At 37.7% G+C, this 26,103-nt stretch overlaps 1 pseudogene; it reads right to left on the bottom strand.

Moving 5' to 3' along the window:
- Nucleotides 1-24,155, bottom strand: part of LOC109372871 (14-3-3 protein sigma-like) — a 115,807-nt pseudogene extending 91,652 nt beyond the window's left edge.
- Nucleotides 24,156-26,103: the final 1,948 nt, after the last annotated feature.

The raw sequence follows: 26,103 nt of genomic DNA, 5'->3' as shown, positions 1-26,103 counted from the left end.
TGATGGGTGTACAAAGTGTGGTGTTCTATCATCATATAATGAAGGAGAAATCAGTCAGTGTTTTTAATAAGTAAAACTACACTGTGCCTATATTATTTCTACTTTATATGGGCTCTGTGTTTACCATATCATTCCTGTTTTTCATATCTGCTAGTACTATTTGGGTTGTATGTGTTCTTTGATATGATTTCACAGGCTATTTTGTGGCTCTGGGAACACTCAAACAATTTTCCATATACATTAATGGTAATTGCTTCTTCCCTTTATGCCATTTCAGCTTCCAAAAAGTTTTACAGGAACACCCTGTTTTCAGATCATGGAGGAAACCTGTACATAAATATATAGGATTTGTTAAAATACTTTATTTCTCTTTTTACTATGTCCTAGATTGTTTTTGTTCTACTGGAATGCTAAGTGTGACACATAAATTAAATCATCATAATATTTCACTTTTTATGATTGAAATAAATCTTACCACAATTCATTTTCAGTGGATGAATCAAAGTGATGATTACATTTAAAAAAATGAAAAAAAAATCCGAGGCAAAACCTACCATCTGAAAATGTTCTTTTCTAACTTTTGTTGTTGTTTACTGTGCTACCAAAGTGTACAGAATTTTGTTACCTACATCTCACATTTTTTCCAGACATTGTATCCTGCTTGCCAATAACGTTACAAGATAACAGCAGTTTGCACCAGGTACACCTATATAATCTATCAAATTTTTAAAGTGAAAATCTTGGCATTGGAAATTACGGCATCTCTAATACAAAATGTCAGATTCATTCATGCTGTGGAAAACTATTATAATTTCATTGGTATAAACTATGTCAGCCTTGCAAAAGAATCGCTCACCTGTTACATCAGCCCAAGCACAGAAAACTGGTTTTAGAAATCTGAGATCCCCTGTGCTTTTGAAGCAGCAGGAGGAGAATAAAGTTGCTCAAGTATACCATTTTTATCACATTCTGCTTCCTTCCCACTTAACTAAAAAGTAAGTTAAAACAGAACATCCAGGACACACCCCCAACTGAATAAGCCTTTTTCTCAGCTATGTGATTGGCCTATTGTAAACCATCCACCTGTAGTGGTCATATTATTTTTCCTAAAGATATTTTTTACAGGAGAATGAGTCAGGTTAGGTGACCCTGACTTAATATGCTCTCTCAGCTGATTTCCTCTGTATTACTCTTTGAATCAAGAGGAAAGCCAACAATCATACAATGGCATAAAGTATCAAATGGGCAAAAATTGATGTCTACTGTACACCAACTGCCAGAAATGCAATAAGACATTAAAAAAATTGACTCTTTAGCAATATAGACACAACAGGCTAATATAAAAACACATTTTAGAATGACAAACAGCTTCGATAATTACAATAATATAATTGGCTCCCTGGAAACAAAAAGGAAATTTAAAAAAAGTTATTTGTGAAGCAACTTAGATAGATATCATAGTAAGTAACAGTACCTCTCAGGCCCAAGCATGTTAACATCACGTTCATTCACCAAAAAAATCCTCATGCTCAATAAAAAAGATTCAAATAAGAAATATGAAATGTTTAAATGTTTAAAATTGAGGAAAATAATTTGTAAAGTAAAAATTTCAACAACCAAAGAAAGGAGCAATTTGATGGGTCAAATTTCAAAAGCGGTACAAAGTTTTCAAAATGCACGAGGGTGTAAATATCTTCTCCAACTCCCCAAACTTAAATATAATAAAGTGGACACATACATAGGTGAAAATAAAACTAATAAGGAAATAATAGTTGAAAAAAAACTAGTTTTTTTTATCATCTGAAAGATAATGTTAATAGAGGTAGTAGGATAGAGGGTGTTTCGGAAGCAAATTTCAGTGATATCTTGCACACTCTCATTGTTTAGTACCCTGAAGAAAAGTAGAAGTTCATAAAGATAAGAGTTTATGAGTAAATTGGTGCAAAACACCTTAAAGAAGTGGAGGTATCGAAGATAAACAGATATAACACAATTAAAAGGCTGTTTCAATTTTTTTATAAAACAAACCTGAGACAATGTGTGCATAAATTTTCAGAAACATAAGTAATGCTTCAAATTCTAAAACAGGTTTTAAAAAGATAAACAAAAGAAAAAACATTAACAAGATGTAGTTTAAATAGCACAAAATTAAATTTAATGGCAAATTAAAGAACAGAGGAAAATTAAAGCCCAATATATGAGAGCAAAAGATTAAAAGAGGTGTAAAAAAGATAAATATTAATACATTATTAATTAATAAAAAATAAAATGATATACAAAATAACATTTAGAATGTCAGAAAGTGGTAGGTCAGTTAATATTCAGTTGTACTTCAGTATAATTTAAAGCAACCAACATTTATTAAGTTTCTACCTCTAGAGCAGTGTACAAGATTCCTTGGATATTTAAGATTGCTCAGTACACAGCCTTTGACCTCCTATATTTCTCTGTTACATGAGGAAGAGAGAACATGCATCAATTACTAAATACAAACCAGATTGTGGTAATAACTATAATTCTGACATAAATAAAATTTAGGGTTGATGTGAGGAAAGAAAAGTTTAATTTCAACTAGAGAGCACCTATAGCAGCGGTTCTCAACCTTTCATACGGGTCGCCTAAGACCATCAGAAAACACATATTTTCGATGGTCTTAGGAACCGAGACACCGCTCCTCTATCCGTCTCCAGGCCCACATGCAGATACGCCCACATGCAGATACGCCCACATACGAGTACCCGGCAACCCCTGTGAAAGGGTCGTTCGACCCCCAAAGGGGTTGCGACCCACAGGTGGGAACCGCTGACCTAGAAGAATATATCTTAGGTGGAGGGATCCTATTTCAATAAATGGAAGAGGTAGAGGATATATTTTAAACTAGGAGAAGGTTTGTTTTATTTAAAACAAAAGAATTCAAAATCCACTTCAAAAATAACATATGCAGATTGAAAAGCAAAATAAACATGCATACAAAAATAAACCTATAATAAAGAACTATGGTCGTCTATGGTAGATGAAGAATATTAAATCCTATGTGTTATACTGTTAAAGGTAAACTGATTGAATTGTATTCTTTTCAGAATCACTGATTCCTCAATATGCTCCCCATACCTTTGAACCACTAACAAGTCTACGATCTTATTATAGGAAGCAGTTTCCTCCGGAGGCTATGGTCAGTCTCAACAGGTTATTATCAGATTTCGAGTTGTTTGAAGAGCAATATCAAGAAATCAAACAGAAGGCAGAGAAATACATCAATGGTCAAAGAAGAATGCCAATACTTTTAATTAGAACTTCATAGTTGTATTTGGAGCTTTCCAACAGGGGAAAAGCTTTCCTGGATGAATTTGCCAAGTAGCAACCAATCCGAGAATTATAGACATTCACATTAGCACAACAAGTATTGTGTCTGCCAGATATTTGGGGCCATCTTGATAAATATTGAGTTGTTAGGGGGTAAGACATAATTTCCTTTTGGGAGCCGGCTGCACCTCAGTGTTTGACATGGCCAAACACACTGCAATTGTGACAAATTCTGAAGCTCTGACTGAGAAATAGATACTGCTTTATATCTTAAAAAATTTAAATTCCCCTTCTGATAGATATATCACAATAATTCTATTTTATACACTAAAGGCAATTTTAGTCATACTACTAGTCTTTTAGTAAAGGTCAAAGTACACACCCTATAAATCTTAAGATCCTGCTTAGACAATAGTTTTTAGAATAATTGTTGGGTGGTCATGGTAACCATCCTTTAGGCAATTATGTAAAGGCTTAGGCCTTGGTGGCAGTCATTGTAGGTAGAGGGATTTGGGGTAGTTGGGATAAGTTAGTCTTTAGCATAGAAAAGATCTAGCTGTACCCTGGAGCATAAGAATTATGAGGAAGTAAAACCCTGATACTAATGGAACAATGGTTAAACTGCCCGGTATAAAAAGGGGCATGCTGTAAAATAAAGTGAGACACTTCTCTTCTTGAAAAAGCGCTCCTGTTTTTCCCTCGCCTGACTCCACTTCCACCTGAGGGAACCCCTCCACCTGCCAGAGCTGGTCTCCCGCAATTTCCTCAAATAGTAGACCCTTCTTATCTGAGGGGAATAACTTCTCAGACCCTCAGTGAATGTCTAAATCAGCAAATAGTACCAAACCCTATACATACTATGTTTTTTCCTATGCAGACATACGTATGACAAAGCTTAATTTATAAATTAGACCCAGTAACATATTAGCAACAACTAATAATAATACACAACAATTACAACAATATACAGTAAGTCTTCATTTAACGTCATCAATTGGTTCTTGGGAAACTGCAACTTTAAGCCAAACGACATATAATGGAACCAATTTTACCATAGGCTAATTGATACAAAGCAAGAGTTAAGTTCCTATGGCATATATCTGGTCACAAAAACACCACCAAACTCCTAAATACAGGCTCAAAATACTTCAAATATTAAACATTGAAATAAATGTGAACTGTACATACATTTTAAAAAGATGGATAAAAACCAAGGTAAATGATGGTTTCCCAACCTGCTTATTCCAATTCAGGGTCATGGGTGACCAGAGCCTGTCCCAGCAACTCAGGGTGCCAGGCATGCAATCGCCCTGAACAGGACACCCTTCCTTGGCAGGGTCATTCACACACACCCACTCAGACTGGGACAATGTAGACACACTCATTCACCTTGTGTGCACATCTTGGGATGTGGGAGGAAATTGGTGTAGCCAGAGAAAAACCACTCAGACATGAAGAGAACAGTGCAAACTCCATAGGAATCCCATTTTTTCCTGATCAACATTATATTCTAACAATGTTGAATGAGAAGACGTATTTTGAGAGCCTGCTCTGTTATAATAAAAGTTACGTGAATGCGCAGGCTGTCTCACTTTCCCATCTATATCTACATCTATATCTATATCTATATCTATATCTATATCTATATCTATATCTATATCTATATCTATCTTATAGTACTGTACTCACCCACCTTCTTCTTGGCATGAAATGAGATGACACAAGCCCACATGATGAGAAGTAACGAGATGAATTCTGTAGCCATTGCATCGTAAAAATTAGCCTACTCTTGACATTCCAACATAGAAGCAAGCTCTTTATGGCTTCTCTGTGGCCTATCCGAATTGCCAGCATCACTACTCTTGTGCTTTGCGGCCATTATGAAGTAGAAAAAAGGGTTACTTGAACACATGCACTGCTATACTGGGACAGTCTGACCTGAAAACTCAGACTTAGATGGCTACTAAGTGACGAGGGTATGTAAGTGACGTGGCTATACTGGAAAGCTGGACAAAGGGATTATTCCCACTCAGGGTGAGATGAGGAAGGATGGCAGGAAATTTCATCACACTACTCAGAATGATATGCAATTTAAAACTGATAAATTGTAATTTCTGTAATTCCCCATTTACTATTTCTGGACCATGGTTAAAGTGAAACCTCAGAAAGTGAAATAGAGAAGAAAGGGGACTACTGTAATTAAAGAGTAAACGATGATCTAAAATCTTACATGCATGTAAAATCACGCAGAAAAAACCAACATAGTCCTGTCAGTCAGATTTAAGTATATTTCATTGTGAAAGCCAATGGAACACATTTATATTGTTTACTACATGGAGGCAAAGATACATTTACTAGCTGCATCTTCTGGTGATTTGTTATGGGACTGCCCTGCACTAAAAGTTCTCCTTGGTGATGGGGGCAGATTTAGAGAAGACAAGATAAAAAGATGATACACATTCGAGTCCTTGGTTTGGAGTGCCACTGTCTCTCTTGCCTCCAGTTTGCAAATCACCGGCAGGATACTCAAGTCATGAATCTGTTATAAAACTTGCCTCTTCTTTCTCAAGGTGGTTCATCATTCTGTCCTCTGACTTCCATAATGCTTTGATTTCTCTTTAGTGTTTATTAGCGTATACTAAAATTACTTAGCCATGAGCTTTTCTTTCCCACTAGAATGAATTCTTTGATGGCATGGAGAGGCCATTATTCAATTTTTTCTTACTCTTTCAAATCCACCATTCTGACTTAAACTTAGAAAATAGGAGCTCAACAAGTACTTACTCAAGTGAAAATGTCAAAATAAAAGTCCACAAAACTGCAAATTTGTATTTTCATATTTCCTATAACTTCCTCAGGAAATACTTTAAAAACTAATAAAAAGAGTAGTGATTTTAAAATATAGTATAAATTGGAGACTTCAAGTAATATTATAATACATAAATTAGAAAAAATAATGACACCTTAAAGAAGAGTTGTGCAACAAAAGAGGCTGTATTAAAATTGATCTTAGCTTTACACAAATGTTTTCAAAAAGTTGTTTATATGTTGAAAGGTATAGATATACATAGTAATTGAAAAAGCATTATTATACACATCACATATCAAACGTAACACTATGTTTTTAAATTTCAAACAACAAAGAGTATATAACTGTAAAATAAAAAATGTCATCTATATTGGCTAAGGGAGATTCAGAACTAAAAATTAAAACTTTAAAAAAAATTTTTCAACTTAGATTAATATGTTTCCATGAGTCCTTAGAAAAAATGTATTGCATGTCATAATATGACATAAAGAAAAATAAATACACAATAGTACATCTTTCCCTAAAATTCAAAAGACAGAAAAACAGCAAAAATTAAAGGAATAAAACCAAAAATAGAAATAGTGTTGGGAAAAATCATAGTATTTATGTTTATAATTTTATTTTTAGAAAATATCAACAGAAGTCTTAAACTATAGTTTTCACCCAAAATAAAAGAAAATGGCATAGAAAATAAAACCAGGATGTAAATAATAGCATGATGATGACTTGTTTGAACATTATCAAATCATTTGGAGGAATATTACTCACAGAGATAGATAGAAACAACATTATAAAATGCCCAAACTGGTGCAAAATATGGTTAGAAGAAAGCAGAGAATATGTAAGAAAATAATACAAAGAAATATGCATTTCATACTCCAAATTTCTAAGAACAAAAAATGTTTATTAATAAATTCAGAGATAAAATGAATCAAATATTGACAGAATGCAATTGCTGACTAGAATTATGCAGAGTTTATCCTGAAACTGCAAGGCTTGTCACTGCCCAGGGGAACTGATTAATAGACCTCATCGTTTTAACAGAGAAAAATAGTAAAACAAAAGAGAAAAGAAAAAAAAGAAAATTATAATAGGTACATAAATCCAAGAAAATAATCAGTGAAGTTTAATATTTATTCTTTAATTAAAACTTTTAAAAGGTAGAAAGACCACTTTTTAACTTCTTGATTGCAAAGTGTATATGTTTAAGCAATGCAAATATATAGTTGGTGTTGATTTACAAAACCAATTATTTGGGGTTAGGGTATGATTACTTATTTTATCAATGAGCCTGCTGATTTACAGAAAGGAGCATCTATATCAAGGCTTATCTTAACATTAGCTTGTTATTGTATACAATACATGATATAAAACCTGAATTATCTCAGTAAATGAGAAATGCATTTCATTCGGTTTATTATGTTAACATGTTATTGAATAAATTGAAGTATGTGTAGTAGAGTAATTATTGTTGCAGTAGTCATTACTAGTGGCAATATATGCTTCAAAAACTGCTTTCCCAGGCTGATCCGTGTAGTATCGCGATTACAGAGAATGAAAGACACGAGAAAACCGAGCCTAAAAGAAACGTGGCACTTAGGGTGACATGGCCAATGGACTGTAACTGGTATTAGAATCCACGTTCTTTTCTATCGAATTAGAGATTGAGAATAATCATAATAACTGTTTCCAAATTAAGCTTGTTCTCTGATGCTTTGAGTATTATTTGAAAACACGTGCTGAAGGAGCCTCACAATGAACAATTATTTTTGATAGTAAGGGTAATTTATCAGGGTTCAGAATTTCTTTGTGTTCTTCCTGTGAAGATAATGGAGGTAGTGATATTTTGAGCTAAGGGCTTTTAGCACAAATAAAAGAAACTGGATTACATATTTGAAAGTGAAAGGAGCAAAGTTGACTCATGCTTTTACATACTGAATAATACACAAGGTTTTTATGTATTCTCTTATTTCCTAGAAAACATTGGATAGCCAAATAGATATCAGTAGCCACTAATAATGGAGTTAGACACATTTGAAGTTGTATAACAACTGAAAGATAGGGGAATATATATTGATTTTTCTGAGTGCAGGCTGGACTTAAACTGAATTAATGAATCCAATTAACTATAATCCAATTGAATTCTCCTAAAATTTATTGAGTGCTTACTCTGTTTATAAGGCACTGAGTTAGGTATAGAGATCCCATGCTGGGTGATTTAAGATTGTTGACATATTTCTTTTCATTCAGTCGAGTTATGCATTAAGGAAGCATGTTTTATTTCTTTCACTTTTCTAAGAAATGAATTCAAAGAAAGTTTTCCATGAAATCTGGGCTATTGAAAATAAGGAAGAATATAAGTAAACATGAAATGAGACCTTATACATTACAGTTATGGCTTCTTTTCTATCTATGTTAATTTGTAAAAACAAGAAAACACAGTATCAGGCAGCATTAAACAATACCTAACTATAATTATATAATTATATATATATGTATATATAATTATATATATAATATATACATATATATATATATATATATATATGTGTATGTATGTATATAATCTAATGGCAAAGTATAATGGTAAAGGATTCATCAAAGCATGTGCAAACACTAACGTGTGGCCTGTCCTCCGGCAATGTGACCAGACTGACCATTCTGAATTGCCACTCCTGATTTCTCCTGTTTCTATTGCCTTCCCTTAATCCTGCAGCATATAAAATAAATTGTTCTATGTTCAGAAATACTCACTCCAGAAAAGAAATAGCCTTATACATGTGAAAGAATTCAGAATTCAGCTCAACCTCTCTTTTTTTGTTTTCCCCTCAAAGTTGATGAAATCATGTTCGGGTTGATAAAAAGAGCAAAGGTTTTGAGTTGGCCAGGCTGGATTTGAACTCAATTTTCTGCACTTGCTAGCTAACATCCTCTTTCTAACTTGTTTCCTCAAATTTAAAAAAGGAGCTAAGACTATCTATCAAGCAAAGTTGAGGTGCTTAAATGAGAGACACTCACAGTCCACAGCAGTGGTCAGGGAAAATCAGTTTCTTTCCCTGCCATGAAGATGACAAAAGAAATGAAGACTTAGAAGTAGAAATGCCTAATGATTTATCTTGCTGAGTAAAGTGTTTTTCACAAGTACTTTAGAGAACAATGAACTATTATAGAAATTGAAGTAAAACTATAGGAGACATAACTCATAAATTGTGAATATTGGTGCTTAAATATACAATTAATAAGAATGTATATGCTTATTTACCTTGTGTTTAGATGCTATCAACAAAATTTTGTTGACTGCATTTTAATTTGGGGAGTTAAAAAGTACTTGAAGTGCTTGTAACAGAGTTGCCTTTTCATGCAAATACCAATTAGAACTTGGGGAGTAGGCAAACATCACCAAGATTTGACCTCTTCTAATTGTACCCATTTTCATAGTTTTCATGAAGGCTGGCTGAACACCGTATAGGTGACTTTTCTGAGAGTCTCTTGTGTACTAACAAACAAGCCAGCTTGTTATGACACTGTCATTACATGTAAATTGTCAGTAATACATACTTTGAAAGAAACAGAGAGTTGGAACTTGAGAAAGAAAAACAAAATGAATGCAAAGACAGTGCAGGGTTGGTTGGTTGGTTGTGCAACAGAGCTTTGTGAAATGTAAAGGGACCGTTTTCTTCTTTGTTACATCAAAGAAAAGTAGGAATTTAGATATTGATTTTGAGATGTTGATGGAACCAAGTCAGCATATCTTGCAAATTATCTCTATGCATTAATATAGGATATCAATAAATAGAGCTAATACTATGTATTTTTGGAAGTGTTAGAAATTCACTGTGGTGCATGTGGCAATTCCTTCCTTTTCAGCAGTTCTCAACCTCTAGGTCACGACCCTTTTGGGGGTCGAAAGACCCTTTCACAGGGGTCACCTAAGACCCATCGGAAAACAAAAAGATACTTACATTACGATTCATAACAGTAGCAAAATTACAATTATAGAGTAGCAACGAAAATAATTTTATGGTTGGGGGTCACCACAACATGAGGAACTGTATTAAGGGGTCGTGGCATTAGGAAGGTTGAGAACCACTGCTTTAGCTGTACCAAATAAACAATCCAACACTCTTTTATCTCAAACTGTAAATATATTTTCCCATTGAAGGAATCAAAGCAGAGAAGATAGCAATTTACATAGATAATGGAAATATTTGGTTTTGATGTTACATAAATAGTCAAAATTTTGAGACTTAGTAGTTGAACGACCTCTCAATACTTGTTGCTTTAATAAACATTAAATCTTATTTCTTACACATTAAATCATTAGATAATGAAGAACTGAGCATTATGGACTGTGAAAGGGAATAGGAAGGTGGCAATTGTGAATTAGGATGTTGGTGCAAAAATTAAAATAACGTGAATCATCAAAGCAATCAACGTGTGGAGACGAGTAAAATATAAAATAGTAGATCATATCTGGTGAATGACTTAAACTTATAAAGATAGATCATTCTACTTTCTTATGTAGCAAAATTGGTATTGATCTAATGCCAGTATTTCAGCCCATAACCATTCATAGATCCTTCTATTGCTCTTTGTATTACAGATTAAAGATAAAGCAAAATGAAAAGTAATCTACTTATACGTGGATTCTAAGGAACTGAATGGATGGGAGAAGTGGATGGAGATAGTCTCAGAGACACAGAGGAAGAACTGAGGGTTGTTAGTTGGGAGGGGGTGGGGATGAAGGAGAGGGGAAGGGATGAGACAATACAAATTGGTAATTGTAATATGGCCTCAGGGATAGAAAAAGATAGTCCAAGGAATACAATCAATAACGTTGTAAGCATTTCTTAGGGAGCCAGATGGACCAATGCCCTTTTGGGGAGTCCACTTCATAGTTGATGTGGAGGCCTTACCAACGCATTGTATTTCTGAAACTGATGTTGAATAACACTGTATGTCAACTATAATTATATATACATATAACCTCGGGACACGGAGTAGAGTGCGGGAACGGATTCAATGGAATTGTAATAGATAAGCATGATATGGGGGTGGGAGGGCAGTGGATGGGGGGAGGGGGGTTGTTACTTTGTGAGGGTGAAAAGGGTAACTATTGCATTGTTCTGTACACCTGAAACTAACAATAAATAAATTAAAAAAAAAGAAAAGAAAAGTAATCTACTTAGTTAAATCTCCAATAAAGACAAAAATGAGGAATAGAAAACTGTAACAGAAACTGTTAACATTTATATTCAGTCATTTGTTTGGCCCTTTGCCTGATGTTGAGCTTGATAAGTTAGCTCAAGGCTTATATTAGGTGAATCATTAAATGAAGGGGCAGAGATTTCAATTTAAATTTGAAAGCATTAGCAAGCCAGTGAGGAGCTCCTTAGCAGAAACTAACACGGAAAAAAAAAAATGGGTAAGACACACAATTTGCTGATCACAAACTATTACATAACTGTACAAACACTGTTACAGAAATACATGTGGGATCATCATTAATACTGGATAAACTAGTTAATATCAGTTGGCTGAACAGATGGGAGCCAATAAACATTTTAATTGAAAATTGCAAGGCAAAATTACATTAGGTTAAACCACAAAAATGATGCATTTCATTGAAAGTTCCTAGCAATGTCTGTACGATGTTAATACTTAACCTGTGATAGCATAAAGATTTAATATATAGGATAAATAAGGTAAATAAGGGTGGTATAAGCTACACTGATATTTTATAATAAAAAAATCTCATTGAAGAAGTAAACAGTTTCATAGTAATCAGATTGCTATGCTATTATGATCACAGAAAGCCTGCTTTAAAATAAAGACTGTGTCTTCTTTTAGGGTAGTGACTAGATCTTCATCTCTATATTCTCAGTCTAGGCAATGGCTTCACATGCTTACTGGCCTTCAATAAATGATTGGTGGCTGAAGAAATGTGTCGATGTGTCCCAGAACTGATAAAACGAGCCACTGGTTCTTTTTGTGAAAATAAAAAATCTACTGACCACTGTATCTTTCACAGCTCCTAACTTAAAATGTATCAAGGTTACAATATTCAATTCAAAATAAAAGGCATAATAAACAAAACTTGACTTTAAATAAAATAAAATGATAAAAACAATTAAGATAATATTTATATGAAATAGCACAAGATATATCCTAGTGTCTCTAATATCTTCCAATTTCTTTTGAGATCTTTGAGAATTTTGCTTCTGAAAGAATTACATAATTAGAAGGTAGCCTTTCTAAAATAGTAAGTTTTCAATAATCTATGCAACGATAGGTAAAAATAAGTAGTGATCTTCAAATTATTTTTAAAAATGGCTGATTTTTAAGTACTTACACACTGGTAATATTTAAAAATTAAGTTCAAAATGTCATTTCTGATTTTCATCTGTTAATATATTAATGAATACTGCCAAGCTAATACAGATATTAAATATTTCTTAGCACTTGCTAGAAAATTGATTTTAGGAGTTACTGTTTGACCTCCTTTAGAAAGATTTAAAAGATAAAAGAGCACTCAAGTACTAGTAGGATTTATAGATGAAAGGGTTTTTTTTATGTTTGTTTTTTTTTAAGCCACGAAAAGAGCATTGAACATGAACTCAATACAAGTAATCATGGGCCTATCAGCATTTCTATTGTAAACTTCATTTGAGATGGTTTATCATCTTTGTCATCTTAGAAAGTATGAAGCTGGAAGTTGGCACACAAATTAGCAGCCTAGATGCAAATTTGTTTACACAAAACATTTTTGAATCAGTTCAGCTGTTTGGATTTAGACATTAGCCAAAAAACCTTAACTCAGGGTTTCTATATATATGTGAACACTGAGTAAAGATTTTGTCTAGACGGCATAGTTTAGTCAGAGCACAGAGCCAACAAACCCAAGGTAATGTGTGTTTCATCTCCAGGAAATTCAGTTGTATTTATTCTGCCTGTTCTCCTAACTTTGATCCGTTATCTTGCAAATGCAGCTTTTTAGCAACACAGCTCAATATCAGAACATACAGGTAGATCAGCATAAATTCATTACCAACATTTGGAGGAAATTCACATTATATCTCTAGTAACAGATTCAGAAGAGTCATTTTTGTATATGAAAATGAGTTTAAATATGGAAAACAGAGTCATTTCTAAAAATTACAAATTGCCTGAAGTTAGTCTTTTAATAGTATCTTATTATGCTTTAATAGAATAACAACAGAGCAGAATCATAGTCACTTCTCTATATAAAGATACACCCATAATAACACACAGCTTAAACTTATATATTTAAATTATTGACTCACTTCATAAACCTCAGCTACTCATTATGTGGTAGTAGAAGAGAAAAATGAAATTAAGAACATTTTTGTCTTCAGGTTTCTTTCAAATCAGACAACTGTCATAGTGTAAACAGGCCAAAATAAAAGCTATGTCCCTATAGAAAACTAAAACAGGTAGTAGAGAAATCAGAATAGTATCAAAGGAAACACAGCTGATAATTTTTAGTATCTGTGAATGAGAGCAGTAGTGGCTAATGTGAATGTGCAGAAGCTGATGAAAAGGTATTTTAGTTATCAACCTGCTTCCCTTTTCCCTTACCAAAATTCCGAAAACAGAATGTCAAGTCAATTCTGTTTTAAAATTTCCATAAACTAAAGTGAATTATTATAACAATAGGGTCAATTTTAAAATAGAGAGCTTGGCTGACAATCAATTTTCAACATTAAATAAAGTTCTGCAATGCATGAATTCTGCAATGTAGGAAATAGACTTGGAGACAGATTGTAGGTGGACCTTTATCTTGACTTTTGCCAACCTTGGAGAAATCTGCGATGAGCAGTTGTAAGATGCAAAACTTTAACATAATTTAAAAAAATTTAAAATGAGGATAGTCCATTAAAAAACTATTCAATGTAAGAAGTATGCTCTACACATAATGCATATGAGGGCATTATTAGGATATCTGAGCTTTAAAATTGAAAATATAGATTAAAATGACATCTCTAAAAGCTATACCAACAAAAAAAATAAAGCTTTAATAATACAAGAAAAAAAAGGCTAGTTTATTTTGGGAGAGTATGAAATTCAGACAGGACAAAAGTAGAGTGATTCTGCTACATATGAAAATACATTTTATCACATTCAGAAGAAAACGTAATGCTATTTAACATATGTATTTTTTCTTCTGTAAATGATAATGTGCATCTCAATGCCCCCATTTAATTTTTAGGTGAATCTTTGCATTGCATGTTAAGTTTCTCATTTACCAATATTATTACATACATGTATCTGTGTCTCCTTACACAATTGCTTCAGGAAGTACTGTTTTTAGTCTGGTCAGGATTTTGGCATAGGCACAGTATTCTTTTTCTCTCAAGAAGCTTTACTCCCATAAGCCAATCGGAATTAAATAGGAAGGTTTACAAGGCAGCATCCAATAAAGAGATATGTGCACCAGACAGGGAATTTAAAAAGTGGACTGGACTTTCTATGTTGAAAAGTCACTTCATTTCTCTGTCCTATTTCCTCTTCATGTGAAGATATGCAGCTACCCTTGCACATTTTACCAGAGGGTACTTAGGAATGAAATAGACTGTGTGCGTGGAGCTTGGCCATGAATATTTTTAAAAAGTACCTTCCCTTGCCCCCACAAATAAATCTAAGGCACATTGCCAGAATATTCGACACTAGACTAGATAATTATGGATAGGTTATAAGAATGCTTCCCCAGCCTTAAAATTCTATAGAATCACATGGAAGATTAGGGTACGAAAAGGAACAAATTTACTTTCCAAGGCTTATGATACAATTGATAAAAATTTTTATGCCCACATATTATTTTATACATGACATCCATAAATCAATCTGCATTCATAAATTATAAATTTTACTCAAGTGCACTGGGTTAGAATCTAAGGGTTGTAATTTAATTCATTTTTTTGCGCTTAATGCACCAGTTTTATATCTTAATTGACATATTTAACTTATGCATTATTGTGCATTTACTTCACTTACTATTGCTTATAAAAGTGGAAAATATCTTTCATATCTATTTTACAGAATCATTTAGAGAATAAAGTAAAACAAGTAAAAGATGTTGAAAATTACAAAACTGAGAAGTTACCGGTATATATTACTGTAACTATATATCTATATTATATTAACTATGTATATGTGTGTATATGAATGTAGTTATTAATTTTAGGCTTTTATTAATTCTCAAGGATTCAGTTTTTCTCTTAAAAATGAAGGTGTTTTATTAATAACTTAGTTATTTACTCTTGTTGCTTTTGGTAAGTCTAGGAACTTATGAAGCTATTATATTTTTAGATTTCACTCAACCGCCAGCTAACCATATAATCCTGTAAAGCCATTGTACCTCTCTGGCTGTAAGAAGTGGGGATAATTTGTAAATGGAGGTAAAAATCTGTACGTATGAGATAACAGCTATCTCACAAGATACTTGTTAGGATTCAAAGCAGGAAAATGAAAGATAAAACCCCTGTTCAAGATATAAATGACACTCTTAACATAAAGGGCTTAGCAAAGAGTTTTCAACATTAAAAAAAAAAGATATAACAAAAAATGTGATTCTTTTACTATTTCTCAAAACATAATAATGTCTTATATCCTCTCTATATGAAGCACCTCTGAGCACTCTGTAGTCAACCCAATGGGCTTGTTGTACAACAGAAAACTATGAGAAGAACCCTTGCTTTTTCAAAGTTTTTAAGATTAAATGAATCCACTTCTGCAGAGTCTATTTCCACTTAAAGATTTCCTTTCAAAGTGGTAACCAACCATACTTTTAAATGTAATAGTTTAAAAAATTCTCACCATCACTTTAAAATACATAATCATAACTATCCCTTTACAATTTGCTAACATAAAACAAAAGAAAGAAGGACTTGACATTCTTGAACATTACAAACTCAGCTTTTAAGAGAATCACTTGTTACTTTTTATATAGTTCAATCACTTTCTGAACATTTAAACTCTTCAAAGTGACTGGCATTTATTATTTTGGAAATTTTACTCCCATATCTTAAAGAGGCTTTAAAATATTTCACATATCACTAAAATTGAAGATAACCCCTTAACATTATTGATTGTTCTTATGCAATTAATATTTATAATATTTACTATTTATTCCTATGGTAGAGTTTAGAATGACACCATTGTTTTATATAGGTCATTTGAGCAAAATATGCAGATGAAAGTGCAGGTGAGAGAGAACGCATAAATCTTATGTAAATATGACTTAAACATGATAGAAACATGACACGAATTTAGTGGTTACCAGAAAGTAAGAGGGGTAAAAGGCAATCATACATATGGTGATGGAGGGAGAACTGACTCTGGGTGGTGAACACACAATGCAATATGTAGATGATGAATTATTGAAATGTACACTTGAAACCTATATAATTTTACTGACAATTGTCACCTCAAACATTTCATAAAAATTTACAAAATTAAAAAATAAAAACAAATTTTCTAGATTTAAAGGCCTTTGAACAAGAAATGATGTCCAGATTATAATAAGAAATAAATAAGAATTTGATTTTAAGTACTAGCCCATAAAGTGCTTTATGAGACACGAAAAACAGTCAATACAGTGACTTATAATGTCAAGAAATAGATTTTATTAAAGATATGATTATATATATATATATATATATATGGTATCTTAGAAAGTGTTTCATTATATAATTATATCTTTTTGTCTTCTACAAAACAAATAGTTAATGCTTTTAAAATTTTACCATAAAACATGTAATCACTAATATAGTAATACAATACTAATTGATATATGGTACTTAAATATTAACTTCTGTGATTGTTTCCATGGGTACCATCTGAGCAAACTCTGTAGTAAACTTGACAAGGCATAGTACAAAGAGAGATGAACATGAACTTGAAGGTCAATGATCTAGTCTCAGTTCTGGAGCTAATGATCTTTGTACTGTATTAAAAATCACTAATCCTTTCTAGGCATGTGCATTTACTGTATATATTATGAGCGGTGAACTCGCCGATATTTAAGAATCTGTCCAGCCCTGTAAATACCATGATTTGTGATGAGATGAATTAACAAATTCATATAAGTACATTAATCGATCAATATTAAAATGAATCAATATGAAAATGCAACAGATGAAATTAGCCCAGGAGCAGGGGCAACATTTTAAAGCCATGGGTCTGCCTGCCCCTGATTCATAGAGCCAGCACCTGGAGTACTAACTGGGTGAGGGTGATAAGTAGAAATTTCAGAGTGTTTCTCAAATGTACAATACCCTGGGAACTTAGCCAAAGTGAAATAATAGCTGGTGAGAAGAATGCTATTTTTATTTTATTTACTGCTATAGAGAAGTTAGGACTGGTTGTGTTATTGTGTGAATTCATACTGGCTTTGTACATGAAAGTGTATTTTGATAATAATGCTAGTGTCGGGCACTTTGTATGTTGCATGTATAAGCTCCCTATAGTCCTACTGATATTCTAGACTCCTTTTATAAAGGTAATGAAACTGAAGCTTAGGAAAGTTGAGTTGCTAGGACAAAGATAATTGCCAGTAGAATCATTATGTGACTTCAGGTACTGGTGGCTTTAGAGTACATCAGAATTACCTAGATGACTTGTTAAAAATTCCAATGTCTGTGCCCAACTACCAGAGCATCTGATTCAATAGGCCTGGGGTGGAAACCTGAGAATTCACATTTCTAGCTTGTTTCCAGAGGATGTTGATGCTACTTGTTTGGGAACACTTTGGAAATCACTGTAGTGCAAGCACTTAAGAGCCAATGAATGGAATGATATTGTGATATCTCATGCCACATGATTATCATTGATATTCATGTTATCCAATTATAAGCATAGTAACAGTTAGCATATGTAATACATTTAGACTTTTTAGAGGGGATTTCAAATTGGGTTGTGGGCAACCGTCATCATGTTGAAAATATTAGTCCTTAGGAATCCTCAACCAACATCAAGCTTAGCAAAGGAAAGGGCCTGAGGACATGACACATGCTTGATGGCTGCAAGATGGAAGGTTTAAGAGAGAGAAAGATAACCATCAGTACTGAGGCCATGAATACTAGAAGGTATTCAACAAATTGATTTTTCTCATTGACTTTTGTATTCCTGATGAAAATGAACCTTATAAGGGGCCTACTTCTGAGAAAGTTTTGTAGACGGGAAGATTGATCTCCCTGGAAAGTACCTTGAGTCACCCACCTGCTCATTCTGAGAGAAAAGATGAATTTGATAAAAAAAGTGTCTGTTCTATCATCCTTACCAGACCTCATCCAAAATCCAAATCAGAACTGCCATTGCATCCCTAAACTACAAACCCGTTTAGATTATGAGTAAAAAGAACGGAAGCAAGGAATAGAAAGAGAAGTTATGTTTTCATGTATATATGGATAAAATAAAAATGGTCTTGAATTTTAGTTCTATATCACACATTTTTTTCCTAATCTCTTCATTTGCAATCATTTTGCTTCTAATCTCCCAAACATTGGAATTCAAAGTACAAGATGACATATTTTCTCAGTCACGTTACCTATAGTAATAGGTTCCTTGCCAGACGTATTGCTGGACGCTTAAAAGTTGTTTTCTAAACTGGACAAAAAATTGAAAGCATTTGATATCCTAAAGTGCTTTCTGGAGACCCTGATGAAAAAGTAGGAGAAAGCCAGCTGTTGAGACACAAGAAGTATATTTGGAGCCTAGGGAACTGAACTTTAGTTGCTTTCATTTATTTGTATTTGAGATCTTACAAAAACATTTCATATCATAGTTTGTTTCCATGTAAGTACAAGAGCATTATTAATGATCCAGCTCTCTTACCTTTTTGTTTTTATCAGATCTCACTTATGATAGAGTATTACTGTATTTAGAACCATGTATAGGAGTAATTTGCTACTGCTTTGTTTTATTATTCCACTGTCTCTGTAGACACCAATGTTTGTGTTCAGGGGGAAAAAAAAAACACATATACCCCAAATATATTCAGTTATCCTACAAAAAGTATCTCTAATTAATATCATGAACAGTAATATTTACTGCAACTAAGTCAGTGCTCCTGGAGTACTTAATTTATTGAGTAATTCTACCCATTTTCTCCTTGAAGGATCTCAAAGGAGCTGGCATCAGGTTTTCAACAGGCAGAAACCTGCTCCTTGGTTATTTCTGCTCACACTCTTGCTACAACGGCTTGATACAGCTGCCCCCTACCCGACCCAACACCAGAAGATTCGGGACAATAAAGTGCTGCAAAATGACATTTCAGAACGACTTCTATAAGGTAACCGTTCAGGGCAAGTTCAGCTCAGAATTCTGGGTTCCGTTCAAGCCTTTTTAGAGCGGTAAATTGGGTTGGTTTAGGAACTCGGCGGTGCAAAGCCTCCCGAAAGCACGGTGTTTAGGGAGAAGGGAATCCGCCAGATGCCTGAGTGGATCTTTCTTTCTTTGGGCAGCCTCCTTCATTATTATTCTGCAATGCGCTGCAATCCCCTGGCGTGCCCCGCTTTCAGCCCCTCAGCTGGCAGCTCCAGAGGGGCTGGGAGAGGACTACAGGCGCCCGGGATGACCCTGTGCTGTTTCATTTCTTCTGCCCTTTCCCCTAGGATCCCACTAAGCCCTCGCGGTGTTTGAACCCTGGGACCCCTCCCCTGCGCCCCTGCTAGCCTTCCTCTCAGCGATAGAGCTGCGGTAGGGATGAGGGTGATCTTAAAGAAACAGCAATCCCATCACTTGTCCCCCAAGGAGTTTATTGAACTCCCCAGTGCCTGATAAAGTTGTTTGAGTTAGGACAGCGCTATGGTCAGCTTTGGGGAGAGGGAGCTTCCTGGGAGCCTCAGCCTGATGGTGAGACAGCAGTGGCCGCAGCTCACCGTTCTGCTAAGAGTCCCGGGAACATAAAAAATATAGTTACCCGCCACCCGTTTCCTTCGTGGACTCCCCCACCCACAACTCTTGAGGCCTCCCAAAGGCTTCTTCGTGTCAATCCATGTGGACTTCCTCTTCGCAGCGGGTGCGCGTGGGCGCGCGCGCGCGCACACACACACACACACACACACACACACACACACACAGGCACGCGCGCACGCGCGAGCCGTGGGCCAAGTCAGGCGGTCAGTTTCAACCCTCCGGAGGTCCTTGCAAATTTCAGGGAGTCTGGCCTTCTGGAAGAAATGAATAAATATTCCCACGGGAAATAGATGAAAGGGAAAAAGTACCTGTCCAAAAGGGGTCAGACAAGGACCCCTGCCTCAAACACAAAGGTCAACTCCCAGCAGGTGTGTCAGTCGTGCTAACCTGGAGGAAAGGGTTTTGATGGTGATGATGGTGGTGGGTGGGTTTTTGTTTTGTTTTGTTTTGTTTGCTTGGTTGTTTGTTTGCGGTTATTATTTGATAAGGACATTAACCCACCCCACCCCTCTCTGAAAAGCACTCTCAAGAGATGACATATATGTTCCAGACCTATCAGGTCAGACTGTCTCCTTGAGGGCGGGGAGTGAGGATATCAGTCCCCGCCGACACGCGCGCGAGGGACTGGAGCACAGCCACCCTAGGGTCCGTGAAAGGTACTCATGAGCGACGCTGCCAGTTCTCTCACCACGTGGACCCCAAGACCCTTTCCAGTAGTAATTAACTGGAAGAGGGTATGAGACCCCAGTCTTCCAAAAGAGCTTGGAGTCCCGGAGCACGCAAAAACGTGGATCCTTCTCGAAGTCCAGGGGGGTTCTACGAAAAGCCCTGAAAGCACACCTTGGCACTGGGTGGGAGACCTGATACACTGGCTCCCACCCGCTGCGAACTGAAGTCCGTGCATACTGTACCTGCTCTACAAGGGTTGTGTGCCCCCCACCCCCACCCCCGGAATCCCCTGAGAAGGAGTGTGGGAAAGCACCCCCAAGTGTCTGCTTACATGGGCGGGACGTCTAAGAATGACTTGAAGATTCACAGTTTCTATCTAGGTGAGACCTAAACAGACACGTTGCAACTGCTGCATGCATTTGAGAAACCCCTGCCTGCGTGTGTGTGTGTGTGTGTGTGTGTGTGTGTGTGTGTGTGTGTGTGTGTGTTTCAGCTTCAAATAGGCATGCATCAGGTCTAAGCAGCCCCCGCCCCCGCCCCACCTCCCTATTTGGTGCCCTCTAAAGCCGTTTATTTTAGATGACGACAGTGGAGATAAAATGCCCAGAGAAGCTTGACTCTCTTTTCAACCCCACTAGGGCGGCTCAGGCCTACTACCGAAGGCCACTTTGTCGTCTATTCTGAGGCGTTTCCTCCCACTGAGCCTCTTTGTCACTGCGGTTGCAGGCAGCGGTGAGGTGGTGGAGGGAGGGGTGAAAAGTGTGGGCACGAGGTGGAAATCTCGCGGCGGAGCTGATCGCTTAGAAAACTGTGCGCCTCAGACTTCCTGAGCCCCCCGCGTTAGCCCAGATTAGGACCCTCGCATCAACTTCCCATCATGAGCCTTCCCGTGGGCCTGAGAGTCCCTAAGAAACAGGGTGGAAGGCAAAAGCGAGCATAGACGTTGGGGAAAACATTTAAGCCATTACAGCCATTTCATTTTTAGGAAAGCCGCGAGACTGAGGCTTATTACAATTAGGAAGAGGAGAAGAAGCAACTGTCAAAATCGGCACCACCCGCGCGAGGGGGAGCAGTTCTGAAGCATACAGCCTATCTAAGTTTGTTTCTCAGAGTCTGAGGACAGCGATCCAAGTTGTAAAACATAGGAGATGCCTTTCAAGGGAGCGGATAGGTGACAACGAAGAACCTTATTACCGTTAAAAACATTAACAAATAAAAAGAAATAAAAGGTCCTTAGAAAAATTGGTTTTGGACGGGACCAAAGCAGGGTGGGACACACTCCTTCTTCTCAATGTCCCCCAACCTGGAATACACTCAGTGGCGATCGATTATCTCAATCCAAAATCTAGGAGTTGTGAGTAGAAGAGAGGGATCCCGTTTCTGGTACCATTTAAAGCAAATTAAGGCGCCCTTCCTTTCTGCAGGCGCGTCTTATTCGGGAAATACGGTAGGTGCGGGCAGCCGGGCTGTAATTGCAGGCGGCGCGGCTCAGTGTTTGTCAGGCTGGCGTGCTGGCTCTGCTTGGGAGACTCCTTCCCCCGACCTGGCCCCCGAATGTGTTTTGGCTCAACAGGTATCACATGAAAACTCGCGCTTAACCCCTGGTCATCCTCTAGCAGGAGCCACCCCAACATTTTTCCTGCCAGGAGCTGTTGCTGGCTTCCTGCGCCTCCCCCACGCGGAGCGCGCGTCTTGCAGGCAGCCCCAGGGCCATCCATTAACCAACGACTCCCAGTGGCAGGAGAACTAAGCATAAATGTGAGGCTCCTCACACGTCGAGCCGGCGACGAAACCCCCTTGTAAGCACCCGGAAACGCGATTTGTGCACTAGGCAGTGTAGTTATGCAGCTTAGACCAAGCGGTTTGGCTTAGAGCCGCGCTGATGTTCCAGGGGTTGGGAGCGGGGATTAAAAAAAAAAAAAATCAAGCTTTAAAGCAGGTTGAGATTACAGGGCAGTTGTTGCCACAGAGACCAGGGGAGACTTTTTGGCATTTCGTGATGTAAATTAAAATTCAAGACATGCCTCCCATCATTGGTCCTAATGGAGGGAGAGATAACCCCTCCAGCTCCCTCCACCCAAAACATGAATTATCATTTCCACTGAATGTAAATGGGCTGCCTTCTGTGGGGGGACAGCCAGCTGCAAGCTGGACAATAAACTGTTTCATAGAGACGCGGCCCGATTGCGGTTCAGAGAGGCACTCCTTCACAAAGGAAGAAGCGTCCAGTTTGTGTTGACAGCGGTGGCGCGCCTGGGCCAAAACACCCCCCGCCGCCCACCCCCATACACAGACAACCGGGATTTGTAACGAGCTTAGCTGAAATCGACATCCATCGCGTCTATGCGAGCTGCCATGAGTATGGAGAGGTGATTGTTAAAAAATGATGGCATGAGTCATAAACACCCCCTGAGTATTCTTTGCAGCAATTAATGGGCAGCAGGGTGCAGGATAAGTTGTGGAACAAAGCTGGAGATCTATTTTCTCCTAGAGGATGGCTCTCCTTCCGATGATCCTGACTGTCCCTTGCCCTCCTGTTTAGGGATACATTTTACATCCCACCCACCACTTCCCCTTGTCTGTGCATGTGACACTCATTCTACCTGTCTGAACGCTGAGACTTGCGGGGGATTTTCCTTTTGCTCGTCAGCTAATGACTTTCCTCCTACCTTCGCTCATCCCCAAAGGTGGTTCTTTACACTTCAAGGCGTCTCAGACCGTTCTGAAGCCTCCTTTGAAGCCCAGCCTCTACCACAGGACCTCGGGAAGCTCCCCTACCAGTTACCAATGCATGAACCCACGTAGAAATAATTCACATATGCATGAAGACATTTATGTTGGTGAGGGGGGAATGCTTGGAAGACCCCTGCGCCCTAATGCATTTTAAATGTTCACATTCCTAGCAGGTCAGTAACTTTCCTACCTGAAAGGGTTACAAAGCATTTACAGAGGGTCTTTAATATAAATACCTCAACCAAATCATCAAACCCCACTGATTTGACTACACATCAAGGTAATCCCCACAACCAAGAAAAGTCTTGCAGAGGAATTCTGCCTGGATATCCACTAGTTAGAGAGGCTGTACGAACCAACTCACGTATTCGTTTGAGCATACTGCAAGAATATTTATTGAGCACAAGCTCAATCACTGCATTGAACGCCAAATCTGGCAAGCAAAATGCATTTCCTATCTGAGAAGTGGGGGGGTGAAGATCTGTGAATCAACTCCTTCAGTATTATGATGATTATTTTATCGGTGCAAATTACAAAGTCAGCTAAGCTACCAGCCTCTCTCTGGCGACAGGTCAGCTCACCTCCATCAAAAGCAGAGGGGACCCCCCACCACCACCCCCGAAAGCAGACCTACCTTTCACACAAGACACCGTCAATAAAAAGATGAGGTTCCAAAACGTAAATCCACTTTTAATCCCCATTTTCTTCATCAGGATGAAGTCTAGGCGGCCACATTTAGCGCATCTTCTTGTGCCAGGCTCCAGGGGTTTGGATTCCTTTGCTCGGCTTTCCCCTTTGCGGATCCCTTTCATATTATCCGCGAGCTCCTAATGTCTATTCCTCAGCCCGGCGCAGTGGAGTTGTTGCTGTTGTTGGTGCGCGGTCACAGCTCGGAGTGAATGGTGTTTCTGGGATACCACAGCAACCTTGACGAGGACTCAACCATCTCTCCAACGGGGGCACAAAGTCTCCGTACTCTGGATTCTGTTTTTTCCTGTGCGTTTTTTTTCCCCTCCACCAGAATCTACCTCAATTCTAGCTCGTGATAGCAGCCACCAGAAACCACTAGTGAGCCTCTCTGAAAACCCGGCTCCGCTCTCTGACAAACTCCCCACAATATTTGAAATTAAGGGGCTTGTTTTTTTTTTTTCTCCTCCGAATAGATCAATTCTTCCTGTAAAAGCAGCCCAAGAAATATGATGTTAGCGAGCTCTCCATTGCAGCCTGTGAATGCAGAAGGATGTTAAAGGAATATTTTAATCAGACGATCGGCGTTGCTTGGGGGAAACCGTGATGGCAAAGATCGGGCTCCATCGATGTCCACGTCGTTATAATGGGACATGTGTTACTACTGTAGTTGCAGTATATTTCAGGCAGGCGTCTCGCATTTATTATCCTGTGATTTAATTGAAAGAGGAGATCACAGACAAGCATTTATTTGCACACATACGTTTACATATTCAAATGCCTACGTGTAAACCGGGAACCGGATTTTTATGCTTCAGCAAACTGATTTCGTCCGTAACTAGGGCGGGGGTGGGGTGGGGATGGATTCAGAGTCATTCCCCCAAATAGTTCGCCCTTTCATCCTTCTTACCCCTTTTTCAGCTGATGTGTGCCGCAGTTAAATTACTTTATCTGTGGTAGTTCTCTAGAACAGACCCATTTGTCTTAATTCTGAATCGGTCCCAAGTATGTAAATGGGAGGTTTCTTTCAAAACGGAAAAATGTATGTATCTATACATTTGGACTTGGCAGCCCCACAGCATTCAAGGGTTAAGATTGTACAAAGGAAGAGTTCTTGCGCCATCTACTGGCCATGAATAAGTCATCTGCTTCTCTTCTCCCATCTGTAAGGGACCCTGTTTCTGTCATCCCCTGGTGTAGGGGAGCTGCGGTCCGAGACCAGCCTGTTTTATTGCTGTGTGTCCTTTGCCTAATCTTTTTTTTTCGCGCAGGTCCTGGCCTAGATCTGAGAACCAACAAGTTCCTTGGACTAGGCGCTTGATTGATTATCTGACCTTTTCAGAGGTCTGATCTCATCTCAGGAGCCAGGGAGGGTTATAATGCTGGCTCTGGAATAGATAATCGCACGGGCTTCTGGCTCCGTCTGCATGCTGAAGGCAACCAGAAGGATTAGCATCTACCTCCAGGGTTTGGTCAGTTTGAGTTTGCTGCTCTCCACATTGATGGCTCCCGTCCCGGTACACCACACCATTACTCTGATCAGCTTTTGTCCCTGGGAGCTAACGTGGAGCTGCCTGCTCAGGGGAGCCAGGCGGTTTCATCTGAAGGGAGATTTCCTCTGCGAAGTGGGGAAGTGGGCACACCGCAAGAGAGCGTTTATAAGCGTGCGTGACTTTGAGTGGGTTCACTCTGCAGCATAGGAAGGATTCTGAGCTCTCTGGGTACGTGGCATTGTGTGTGGGTCTGTGATTCTCCCAGGAAGTGTGTGTGTGTGTGTGTGTGTGTGTGTGTGTGTGTGTGTGTGTGTGTGTGTGCCAGCGCTGTAGTGAGTGAGCGGTAAGAGTGCGTGTTTATGGAAAATGATGATGGAAGGTGTGACTTTCTGTACGTGGGTGTTTTCCCAAGTGGTGTTTATGCAGTAGATACGCGTGTGCATGCGGGTATGTTTACGTGTGTGTGTGTGT

The sequence above is a fragment of the Hipposideros armiger genome, unplaced genomic scaffold, assembly GCF_001890085.2.
Source record: "Hipposideros armiger isolate ML-2016 unplaced genomic scaffold, ASM189008v1 scaffold_671, whole genome shotgun sequence".
Classification (NCBI taxonomy): Eukaryota; Metazoa; Chordata; class Mammalia; order Chiroptera; family Hipposideridae; genus Hipposideros; species Hipposideros armiger.
The sequence above is the reverse complement of the archived record's forward strand: the minus strand, read 5'-3'. Positions and strand labels throughout refer to the sequence as shown.